Source organism: Chlamydotis macqueenii, chromosome 12, assembly GCF_036417535.1.
Source record: "Chlamydotis macqueenii isolate bChlMac1 chromosome 12, bChlMac1.mat, whole genome shotgun sequence".
Lineage (NCBI taxonomy): Eukaryota > Metazoa > Chordata > Aves > Otidiformes > Otididae > Chlamydotis > Chlamydotis macqueenii.
The window spans coordinates 11,455,479-11,468,102 of record NC_141567.1 but is presented as its reverse complement, the minus strand read 5'-3'; positions in this window follow the sequence as shown (position 1 = coordinate 11,468,102).

The following is a 12,624-nucleotide window of genomic DNA, read 5'->3' as shown; positions in this document are numbered from 1 at the left end:
AATTTTAAAAAATCATGCAAATATTTCCACTGGTTTTAGGTTTTGCAAAAAACATATTATTTTTAAAACCCAAGTGTTCCTTTGTTCAGAAACATAGATACATTTCTGTTTCTAAAAACTGTACTGCAGAATGAGCAACACACAAAAAAAACCCTCTGTATTCTGTAAACAAGAATCTCCTTTCAAGTCTGTAACTTGATGAGAGTAACACTGACTTTCAACTTTAAAGAAACCACATTTCATTTTTTTAATTGTACGTGAAAAGAAATACTAAAGTAAAAAAAAAGAAAACTGTTCAGGAAAGCTAACTGGCAATACATAATGACAGTAAGATAATTCACTTCATTAAGCCACAGATGCGCATAGCCAAGACATACAAAGATTCTACAAAGATGTGTTCATTTGTAGAGACCAAATCCTTCAGCTAGGTCTCAAGAGCAACTGTCCTCTTTGCTTAGATAGCCTGTTCCACTGGGAAAAACCCACACAGTTCTCTTGCATTACAAGAAAAAGTTCTCTTCTCATGACAAGAAAAAGCTTTGTGGGAATCGTAGCACACACCACAATACTTCCCTTCCTCCGACATGTCTGTGCTACTTCACTAATGCAGGATTTCCTGAGTACAGCATGTTCCAAACCTTCTCTCATTAACATCAACAGATACAAGAGACAACTCACTCTCTTTTCCTAAGGATTTAACATAACTGTAGAGAAAACTTGTCAGAGTGGTATCATCGAAAATGGTAGGGGCTGGGGAGTGGGAAGACTGTTCAACAGAGCAAGGTCAGTAGCTGTGAAAGTTCACACAGATGTATCTTTTCCCATTCAGGTAGATTCTAATACTAAAGAATTTATTAAATAATTCTTCAGCTTATCTTTAAGACTGGCAATGAATATCCCTATTTTATATTGCCTATTATATACTAGAAAATGGAAAATCAAAGAATCATAGACTTCACTGCCTAAATGACACCTATTATGCAAATTTATGAGTTTTCTCCCAGATATTTTCCTCTGAATTATTTTGCAACAAAAATAAGGTTTTCCTACCTTGGTAACTGGAGAATTATCTAAATCCAGAAAAAGCATATGAGCCCATGGAAAAAAGGATGGGGAGAAAAAAGGCAAGGATGGGAAAAGTTATTTGGTTATGGCTGGGGCAGAAGGAAGATAAAAAGGAGTAAGAGAAGATTGATAGCATAAAATTATGGCTGTAGCTGTTAGAAGGACAACAGTAATTTCAGGCAGGGGGAAGACAGAAGCAACTGGCTATTGTGAAGAAATGAAATGTTGTATAACATTCTAGAAAGCTAGAAGCAGTATCAGCACAAAAAACTTGAGAAAAGATGTTAGAATACAAATGAGAAAGAACAGCAGGCTAGTATGAAAGAATAAAGTATGAAAGAATAAAGATCTGGTCCATCAAGACAGAGAAGACAAAGGGGAAGAAGTTAGAGCCTAGAATGCAAGACATACTGAAAATGGGAGTCAGGTGCCAGAGAAAGGAGTAGAAAAAAAGTGTAGGTGTCATTAGTATTAGAGGAATAGACAAATCAAAATCATCAGATTTTAACAGAATCAGCAGCTTCTTTAAATACCTTGTAATATTCTTTACAGCTTAATCAAATGGCAGTATCAGCATATTGGGAGGATATATGTCTGAAGTTTATTAAAATCCACAATTAATTTTTAATTGCAATAACATTTTGATTTTGTGCAAATATTACTAATTTACTAATCTATGACAACTAGATTTTGCAATGTACTATAAGTTTCACTGCAAAATGCATAAAGTAATCTGCATTATATGTTTAAAAATATTCACAAGACTTACTGTCTGCTGTAGGACTGACAGATGTTGTCCTACCTTGTATGTTACCAGTATCATCTTTACAAGTATGATTTACTGTGGCAGCCCTAAAGCTTTCAAGACTGCATTTCTTCCAGACACACTTGCTTGGTTTTAAACTGGAAAAAAAATAAATTAGAAAAACGCTTATTTTAATTTTGAAACTCACCGTATGAATCTTCTCAAATGAAATTAAAATTCCTTTCTTTCCTGTCTCCAATGTGCAAATTTTTATGCCCACAGTCAACTTTAAGCTTGAGATCCAAGCCTGTTAACTGGAATAATTATATTCATACACTTAAAGTCAACCAGGACAGTTTTGCTATCTCCCTTCTGCTTCTGCTTGGTTTTGCACATGGGTGAATACCCTTACTTTGTGGTTGTTCCAGTTCTGGTAATTTAATACATTCGCATATGTTTCGTCGAGGTTGTGAATTATTCTGGCAGCAATATATAATTTACTTTATTCAGTGGTTTTCAATATTCATTCCAGTAGAATTTTGCACAGCTCCCACACCATAAGTTTCATGCAGATACAGAATCTATGCCATAGCAGTGGTCTCCTAGCTTCTTGGGATTTTTTTTCTGGTCTCACTAAATTTCTGTTAATTCTATTCATTAACTATTTACAGTGGTTACACATTACAGAGTATGCTGTGGGTTTACCCAGCTCTTCCAAGTTAAAGGCCCATTTGGAGCTTGGTATATATATAACTTTGAAGTATGTAAACCTTCTCTAAATTAAATTTTTCAGAGTGATCTTTTTCGACATACAATTTTCTCTGTCTGTAACTAAAAAGAAAATTCTGCCTAACAAACAGTGACTGACAGAGGGAAAGATGTTGAGAAAATATTTCTGTGTTTTGTATCTACTTCAAAAACATATTTCTATTGCATTTGTCAATCAGCTTCAACATACAAGATAACGAAATCCACATTGTCATGAAATCTAAGTAAATGAGCACTAAAGATAGAAATCTGCTCTAAATTTATATTTTGGAATGGATATGAAATTAAATATACAATTTAAAAATCATAAACTGTTAAAGTTAATACAAGCAGATATTTAATGGTATAATACTAATTCCAACAGAAACTTATAGGAAAGGTACAGTCTGAATCCTATAAGACTATTTATACAAAGTGATTGTTTTTAATAGAGATACCTTCAAGGCCACCTACAAATAGTTACTAGGAAGGATCTCCTAGTTTTCTGGTTTAACAACAAAAAAAATTCCTCACTATATTCAGCACCTTTTCCAGGAATTAGTATAGTTTTGCTTAGGGCCTGAATTTTAAGGCTTCCTTTAATGGCTTTGGTTGGAAAGAATACTTCTACACAGTGTCACAAAGCACTGAAATGAAATCTGCATTCATCAGTTCAATTCTAAGTTATGTCTCTGTATGATTAATCAATATGATTATATCCTTGCTGGCTAATTCTGCAATAGTTGAGTACTTTTATGGCTAAAAGAGCTACTCCATAACAAAGTCACTGCAGTAAGGCAATGACTAGAACAGATTACAGCCTATAAATAACCTTAAAAATACAATTTTTTTTTTTAGTATCATCCTGATACAAACTCTAAAGAGATTATCAGTTTCCATCCACCCAAACTCTGAGGTGTATAAACTTTTAAACACTGAGTGACATCAGAGCTTAATTTAATAGGGAAAAAATATTTAATTAAATCCAACTGAAAATGCCAGTCTATCTTAATCCTCAGTCATCTTACACAGGAACAGTTCCAAAACTGGATCTAGCATGCATCATGATAGACAAACAGAAACACAAGCAGGTTGTCAGAAATGCCTCATATTTGCAGTAAGATCTTAGATCAGTCTCCCAGTACCTAAAGGGGGTTTATAAGAAAGACAGGGAGAAACTCTTTAGCAGGGCTTGTTGTGATAGGACAAGGGGCAATGGTTTTAAAATAGAAAGAGGGTAGATTTAGCATTTGACATGCTTTTGCCAAAAACATTTTGAAACATCAGATCCAATTTTATTTTCCTTAAAGAGAAATAATGCCATGTCAGCTCAGATTCTATATCTCCTTTCCAGGCTAGTGTTTTAAACTATTTAAGCATATTTATATACCAACAATGAGAATTAAGATATTATCATCATCATTATTATTATAATTACTGCACTTGAGCAGAGAAAGCCAGCTTTGACAACAATATTCTTAGTACTAAATTTTCTATGTATGTATATACATGTATATAATTGCCAGGGGAAAGAGCAATAGATTCTCACTGAAATGCAGATCTAGTGGTCTGGACAAACTATGCCTCAAGAAGAAGGAAGAAAACTTACCAGTACCTGATACACACTGAAAAATTAAGTCTACTAATCCATCCTTAAAATCATCATCAAAACATTTAATGGATTCAGGATTTGCTTCATAGAACTTGGCATAAACAACTTGTGACAAACAATCAGGATACACCTGCCAAAATAAGAATGACACTGTATCTAGAAAGGCTACAAAAGAGATTTCATATTACAATTTTACTATTTAATGTAAAAATATTCAAGTGATCTGTAGCAATTGCAAAGCCATACTGTTGAAAAAAAAATAGTACAACCTTGTATTATTTGTATGAAACATTAAAAGGCAAATGTATCAACAATAGGAGAATTAACTTGTCAAAAATTTGCTTAATCAATATATAAATCAAAGTTCCCAGTTAAGCCTGAACCTGAGTATACTGATTTCAACAAAATACATATTTTGAACAAGTCACTTAGGGTTAAAATTAGGATGTAGAATAAAGTATTATTTGTTAATATTTAACTAACAATTCTATTTGATGAAAAAAAACCCCCACTTTTTAAAAAAATCACATCCTTTAATATTATAATTAAATTTTACTATTCACACATTATATGAGCCAAAAAAAAATTCACTTCTGATTGCCCATGATAATTTCTATCTTTTCCTCAGCATTTCTGATTGTTCTGTCTCTGGTACTCACATGCATATGCTTCCAGCTCTGTTTTGAAGCCAAATGCTGCCAATCTGGATATATGTAAATTGATTTATATGACATGTTAATACTTTTATGAGCTGAAATACAGCATCTATCCATAAATAATTGAAGATACTAAGTAATTGTACTGTTACCTGAAAAAAAAAAAGCATCTTTAGCCCTGAGAACAAGAAGAAAAAGTGTCACAAAATCTGCAATTCTCTCAAACAAGTGGTTTTTATCTTCTTAGTTAGGCTTCAAAGGGGAAAAAAAAAGGTCAGGAAAAATTTATCAGCATAAATTCAGATATAGTTGTGTGCTAATATACTAATGCATGACATTATTAAAACTCATGTTTACCTATCCTATGATGTGAGGCATTGGCAACATAAAGGAATACCACTGAAACACAAATTCTTAAATTAGTTTCACGTCTCACCCCAATAGGTTGTTCTTCTAAATGTATTAACAGAAATTTTTTCAGTGTATTGCAGTAGTTCCTGATTCAGAATAGCACTTAAGAACATGCATTATTTGAAGCCAACAGTTAAGATGGAAGCAAAGTTCTGTACTGAATCAAACCCAGTGTGCATAATCACAGTCTCCTGCTACATCGATATTTTCCTTCTCTTCTTAATAAAGAACACAGTGATCATCTGAACTAACAGAATCCATACACTTTTGATTTATGTTCTTAACCTAAATATTCCAAATTCATACCTTTTATAAATCATAGCATCATTACACAATGTAAGCAAAGTAAAGTCAAGTCAATTTGATCTAAAGGTTTATGTTAAGCTTCATGGTATAAATCCGCTAACTAAATTAGTTCTACATATGTTCAACTACTGCTCTTTAAAGATAGATGAAAAGTTAGTCTTGGACCTACATCTGATGCAGTTGACCTTAATCAGTAAAACACCTGCGTTTTTGTACTTGGGGAACGTGCAGCTTATTTGTTTGTTAATAACAGATCTAAGAATGCTTGAAATTAATTTATACCTTGAACTTCTGGAGAAACCACCACTAAAAAGAATTATGAAGCACTGTAAAACACCCCAAACTTCTTCAAACTTTGAGAACATTTTTATGTCAAAACAACAAGATATTCATTACACTGAATGCAGAAATATTTAAAAATCCTAAAACCACAAAACAAACCAAACCAAGACAAAGGTAAAAAGTACAACAGTTTTTGTTTAGAACACAGTCCACAAGCTAATAGGAACTTCTTTCAGTTTGCAGAAATACTGAAGGCAAAAAAAAAAAAAACAAACTTGCACAGGAAACACTTATCTTTTACCGAGAACAAAAAAAAAAAAGCGGCTTCTTTGGCTACCTCAACATTAGGTCATCAAAATATGGGGATTGATCTGCATTTGCCAGACACTTGCAACTCTCTCGACTTTTTACTGTTTTTTTTTTTAATTTTCAGTAAACCTAAGACTAAAAGTCTATATATCTAAAGTTTAAAACACAAAAATGAAGGTATACAAAGTTAGTAAGACAGCAAGTTACACTTGTTGCACTAAATTTATTACATAATTAAAAATATGTAAGAGCAGAAATATTGTAAACAACCAGCACAACAAAGCAGATGAAGACACTGGATTCACTTATTTACATTAGGAGGCAAGCATTGATTCTAAACTGTGCCAGAACTGTCTGGAGAAGTGCTAACAGATTTTCCATACTCCTTGCATCTTGCTTATCTGGGTACATTTCCATATATTTAAGAACAGATAGACAACATTTTAAAATCAGTCCTCCAAAGGTTTTTCTTTAAACACAGATGTAGCTTTCAGAAAGCTACATCAGCTTCTGGCAGTGTATTACAACCACCTCTAATAGAAATAGCTGTAGATTATAAACTCACATAAGATTTTTATCGAGTGCAAGTCTATAGCCAAGACATTGCATTTTATGCAAAAAGATAACGACATTTTATAATTTGTAGGACCAGCGATTACCTCTGTACATTGATATTGCATTGTCAGCTTCAACAAGCACGCTTCTGTTTCTATTTACACACTGTTTTCAAAAACATCACATTCATGCACGCGTATGTTTTGCAGCAAGTACTATCCACAGGTCACTATTTAGACATAGAGTTTATCAATTTTAAATGTATCCTCCACTCTCCACAACTTGTTTTTATCACCTTGGCAGTATTTGGACTTGGGCAAAATCACAGGAATTCAGTTTCCTTCACTTGAAAGTCTGAAGCAGTCAAAATTCATTCAGAAAAATGCAGTATGTAAGTGACATAACATTTACCATATTCTTCAGTTAGTAACTATTTTAACACATTCTTTGAAATTCAGTCTGTGTCATACTATGTAATGATAGGTTAATTTGCAGAAAAGTCATTAAAATAATTTTCATTTTTATTAATAACAACTTAATATTCAAAATGGATCACAAGTCAGGACTTCAGAGTACCTGATACCAGTAACAATCAGTGATTGTTTTATGGTGGTGATAACTACCTTCACATGACCATCAGGAATCTGTTCCTCTGGTTTACATGTGTTTCTGTACCAATGCACTCCTACTCATCCTATAGTATAAAGGAAGTAATTTTAGAGAGCTACTTATCAAGTTTTTAAAATGTTTCTATAGTGAGAATTCAAATTTCTTCATAATGTAATTACTTTTTGCTTTATAGTGTAATTTATACTCTAAATATGTATACTTATCTAATCTGTATCTTATTACATTAAGCATTTATATTTTCAATATAAATATTAATGAAAGCTTACAGGTTTTCATTTCAAGTGGAAGTTATAAAAAAACCTAATGAGGTGTATCTTGGCCTTTCACAGTGCCATGAATTCTGACTGACCCAAACTGACTTTCCCAAGGAAAGTCCTGACCTACCAGTCAACTAACTGGCCACAGGAACCGGGATCACTGCCTGAAGCAGATCACAAAGACAGGAGAGACACAGCTCTAAATCACCCCTGTTTTTTCAACTATTACTTAAAATACTGAATTCACAAGAGAGGACTATGACTTCTCATTTGTCTGCTAGTGAAGTAACGAAAATATTTAAAGTCATAGCTAATTCCCACTGAAGTGAATAAAAAAAATCAAAACAGAAAGGTTAGGGTTGCAATACTCCTCTAAATTGTCATTTACAATTTTTGTGGCCAGTTCAGTCAAGGGGTAGGTGCAAAATCTTTATCTTTACATATAATTAGTACCCATGTAAAAGATGGGTGCATGCACACTGGGGGAATTAGCATATCATAAATAAATCTTGCGTTGGCTGACAAAAAAAAAAAATCTCAATATTTTATTGAACAGAAACTTTAGTTGACATTTAACAAGCCAAATTACAAATATGATATGGTCTTATGTTAAAAATTTTGAATCACTTAACATATTAAGCCAATGGGTTATTAATGATTTAGGGCCTAATTTTGTCAGTAATCACATTAACATTCCAAATAAATAACCTGTTCATGCCTGTTCAGGCCTGAATTCTAACCAACATCCAGGAAACACCGGGATCGAGACATTCCAAACTACCAGAGACACATTTGTTCTCCGTGAAGTCCCTCATCCAGCACATTGGAAAGTCCCAGACACTAGGCTCCAAAGATTCGACCACAATGTGACAAACGAATTAAACTAATCATCATGCTTACACTGTATTTGAAATTTCCATTACCCAAGATACATAAATTCATGTAGTCTTAGAAAAATTAACTGACTCTTGAAAAAGTAAATCTCAGACCTTTTCTCTCCCTTGATTTGGTATCAGACTTATTTCTTTGACTTCCAGTTCAAAGCATATTCATAAGACAGAATGCTGTGTAGCTTTTTACATGTAGTGTAAAAAAGCTCACCTCTACATTTCTACACTTTGGCTCCTCAACAATGTATTTGGCAATCTGAAAAATGTTTAAATACTTAATCTGTAATTACTGCTATTTCACACAATGATATAAACAATATTTTCAACTAAGACAATTCATTCTATGAACTGTGAACATACTTCAGATAAGGAGCAATGGGTCTGAAATTGTGACTTTAAGTGACTACAAAATACCTTTGAAAATATAAAGAAAAAAAAAAGTACTTTTTCAAGCTGTTGAGGTTTTTTTTTTCCCCTCAAACAAACACACAGAGACAGGTGCAAACCCACTTCTGGATCCAAGGAAAAAACCTGCAAAATTGGTCTATCTTGTCTAAGCCATAAAAAGAATTAAAAATATGTAATATACCTTTGCTTTCCTGATCTCAGTTGTCTGAATTCAAACTTCTTCTGCAGCAATTTGCTCAGCAGCAAAGTCTTAAAAAAATTAGCAAGGTTTAGCTAGAAGTAGAGCCTGGATTTACGATTTTATTTATTAGATCTCTAATCAGGCAGAGACTTTTATGTATCTAGATCTACATCTCAATGTGTATGTGCACAAAACTTAACACACTGAATAGTCCTACTGCCTCACCGAAATGATTGGAAGGCTTAAAAATCATCATTGTGGTCTTTCCATGTGTCTCATCTTTCCTTTATAACACCAAGATCTGTGGAGAACAACATGTTTTCATAGACTTTTACCTGCACTTTGTTTAGGCCTGAAACAAAACGTTCCTAAGACACAGGCAGAACTGGAACTTTAGCTTATTCAAATTTTTTAAATTATAAACTCAACACTTTACACTTACAAACTGAGGAAAAGCTGTAAACACTTATCTGGGCCAATGTCTGTCAGTTACTCTCTTTAAAGGCAGCAAGACGCTCCTCCAGATATGCTGGTCCATGTTGTAACATAAATATTTTTTCAGCGTGTTTCTCTAGTTTAGTCATACATGTGTTTATTCTCCAAATCAGAGAGTGGACTGATGTTCAATGGAACATGTTCATATAGATATTTACATATAGCGCTGAAGGAATAATTTTTTTGCAATTTATCCACCAAAGAATAAGGCTTATCAAGAGAGATACAACTTGGCCACTCGTTCTGCAACCTGTACAAAGTTAAAATGGTTATTTCTGAAAATGATACAAATGCAAAGATCAAATTAGATAACCTGTGAACTTTATTTTGCATAAAGAATTATAATACCAGTATAAATGCATTTTACATGTACCTTGTAAGAATCTCTACTTGTAGCAACATTGTTAATGTTGACTGCAATTTCCTTCTCTCCTATGTAGTGCATTCGGAGATGATTACTTCATGTCAAAAAGAGAAAAACAGAAATAGGCCAGGGAGGCCCATTATAGCATAAACAGAGTAATTAAAAAGACTGTAACTTTTTAGTTAGAAAAGGAGATAACTCAAGGAAAAAAAAAGAGTTATTATGTTTCTAAAGAGACAAATAAAATCATGTGCAATTTAAGTTCTCGGAAACGACAGTAATGCCTTCCATCTGTTAAGAACAGCCTTGGAAGCATAGGAAGAAACTCTCTTCCTTGATCTAGCAAAGAATTTAAATTAGCAGCTTAAATATTTGAGCAAATTGTTGAAATCAACAGTAGTAATTTGAAGTTAATCATCAAATTGGTCACTTTCCTGAAACAACTTAGTAAGTGTTAACAGAGTAATCAATGTGTTTTTAAACCCTCTAGCACAGCTGAAAGACAATGACATCTATCTTAACAGTAGGACAGCAAGACAAACTATTTATTTAAAAAAAAAAAAAATCACACTCAGTGCAAACTATTAACACACACAAGTTCATTTTAGGGTAAAAAGCAAAAAGGTGAGTAAAACCAATTAGAAAATTAAAATATATTAATATTTTGTTTAACATGCCAAATTAAAATGTTTCCATTTTTATTAAATATTGCTCCTCTTAAAAATATACCTTTTAAAAAAAATAACAAAAATACTTCTAAATGTTTTTTGTTTCTCTGTTCCTGTGAGAGAAAAAGTTCTGGTTCAAAGCAAGAGAGCAATTTTTCATGTAGCTCTGTAGGTAAAGGCTTTGAGTGAATCAATACTTGCAAATAATGCAGGCAGGTCAGAAGGAATGTTCTGTTTCCTCTAAAAAGAATGTAATTTAAATGAATCATTGGTAACCATATTATATTAAATTACTTAACAAAATACAAAGGCATATTCACAGATTTCCCTAGCAGTCTTATCAGTGCAAGAAAAGAAAGCAAGCTCATTAAAAAGCAAAACTAGCTATTCCCTTTTTCATACTCATCAGAACTTTTCGCCTCAGGGTTCAGGACTTTCTGTTATGTTAGTAATGCTGTGGACTGATTAAGTATTTTAGAGAAAGCTTGATTCAGTATCATCACTCAAGCGTGCTTCCAACAATACAAAATTACTGTACAGCAGACAAAAATTTTCCTCCATGGTTTAGCTATGAGAAAAGGGGAAGTTAACAACAGAGAGGCTGCTCTCTTAAAGGTTTGCCATTTTTATGAACCTCTTAGTTTCCACTGCCTGAGGGTCTTGGAAATACAGACTCAATTCTCAATACTTACACTTACACGGCTTGGCTCAGGACCTGACTCCTGCGTGTTCACTTCACCATACACATGGGTAGTTAAAATAATAAGCAGTCCGACTTGCCAGGTCTTGAGACAGTAAGAATTCTTCAAAAATAAAAGAAGGCTTTTGCATTTTCTGCTGGCATACAGTAAGAATTATTCTCACCCGAATGCCTTTTAAAAACCTAAGATAACATATATTAGCAAATATTTAAACTTTAGATAACTAAAACTGCAGTCAAAGCTATGACTATAGCATATATAGAGCATATTCATTGCCATTTCTTCCAATAAACAGAAGCTCAGGTGTTGAGAAACATGCTAAAAATGTGAAAGATATGGAAGGACACTTAATCACAAAGGCAGAACTTTCATTTTCTTCTCAGTACCTCCATACAAAATATTTATACAATTATTTATTATGTACTTCTAAAATACATGCTGAACAAACAGTGAATGTCCAATCATCTGGAAAATCTGCTCTGTTCTTACATACTAACTTTTTGTTTAGAAATTGGAAGAAATGTGAGGGTTGTGGATTAGCAGAAGTCTTACTGAAATCAATCAACTGGTACCTTCTGAGTTCAGTATAATTAAACTCAAACTTTACAATGTTACATCTGAGCAGAAACCAAGTGTGAGAAATACCAGCTTGAAAAAAAAAATATCATTTTAGTAAATCATGAAATGAAGAACTCCAAACAAGAATTATATAGCAACCGTTCCTTAAAATGGTTTTGTTAATATCACAGCTTTTGTGCAAATAACTGTTTAGAATAAAAGCATAAAAAGGAGTAATTCAGATCGCTTTTAAATAATGAGCAGGCTCTGTTTGTTCCCAAACAGCAAGTTCTGGGTTAAGTATCCAAGGAAATAACTCAAACGAAGTAAGAGATAATACACTTTGTAAAACCTACTATAATTAAGTTTGGCAAGAAAGAATTTTAAAAACTATTATAAAAAGTCTCTTTGTGTCCAATAAACATTTTGTTATTTCAACCTAATTAACTACTGCACATCCCGGCGTATTGTCACAGGATAAAGAGATAAAAAAGCATGGATGGTGAAACATAGCCCTTTTTTCTTACTGCTGCAATGTATTACCTACTGCTAGCGTGAAAAACTGATCAAGTCAAAACAAAACAAACAACAACAGAGTGCTGGTAAAAATCCTCTGCCACTGAATGTAATACCACTGAAGACAGTGAGGCTTTTGGGGTGTAACTGAGATCAAAGTTTGGCATGAAATCTGCCTATAATCTCAACTTTATCCCCTAAGGCTATTACAACTAATATATCACAGGCTTTATTTCACTGAGTTGAGTGAAATATTCTCTATACCAAA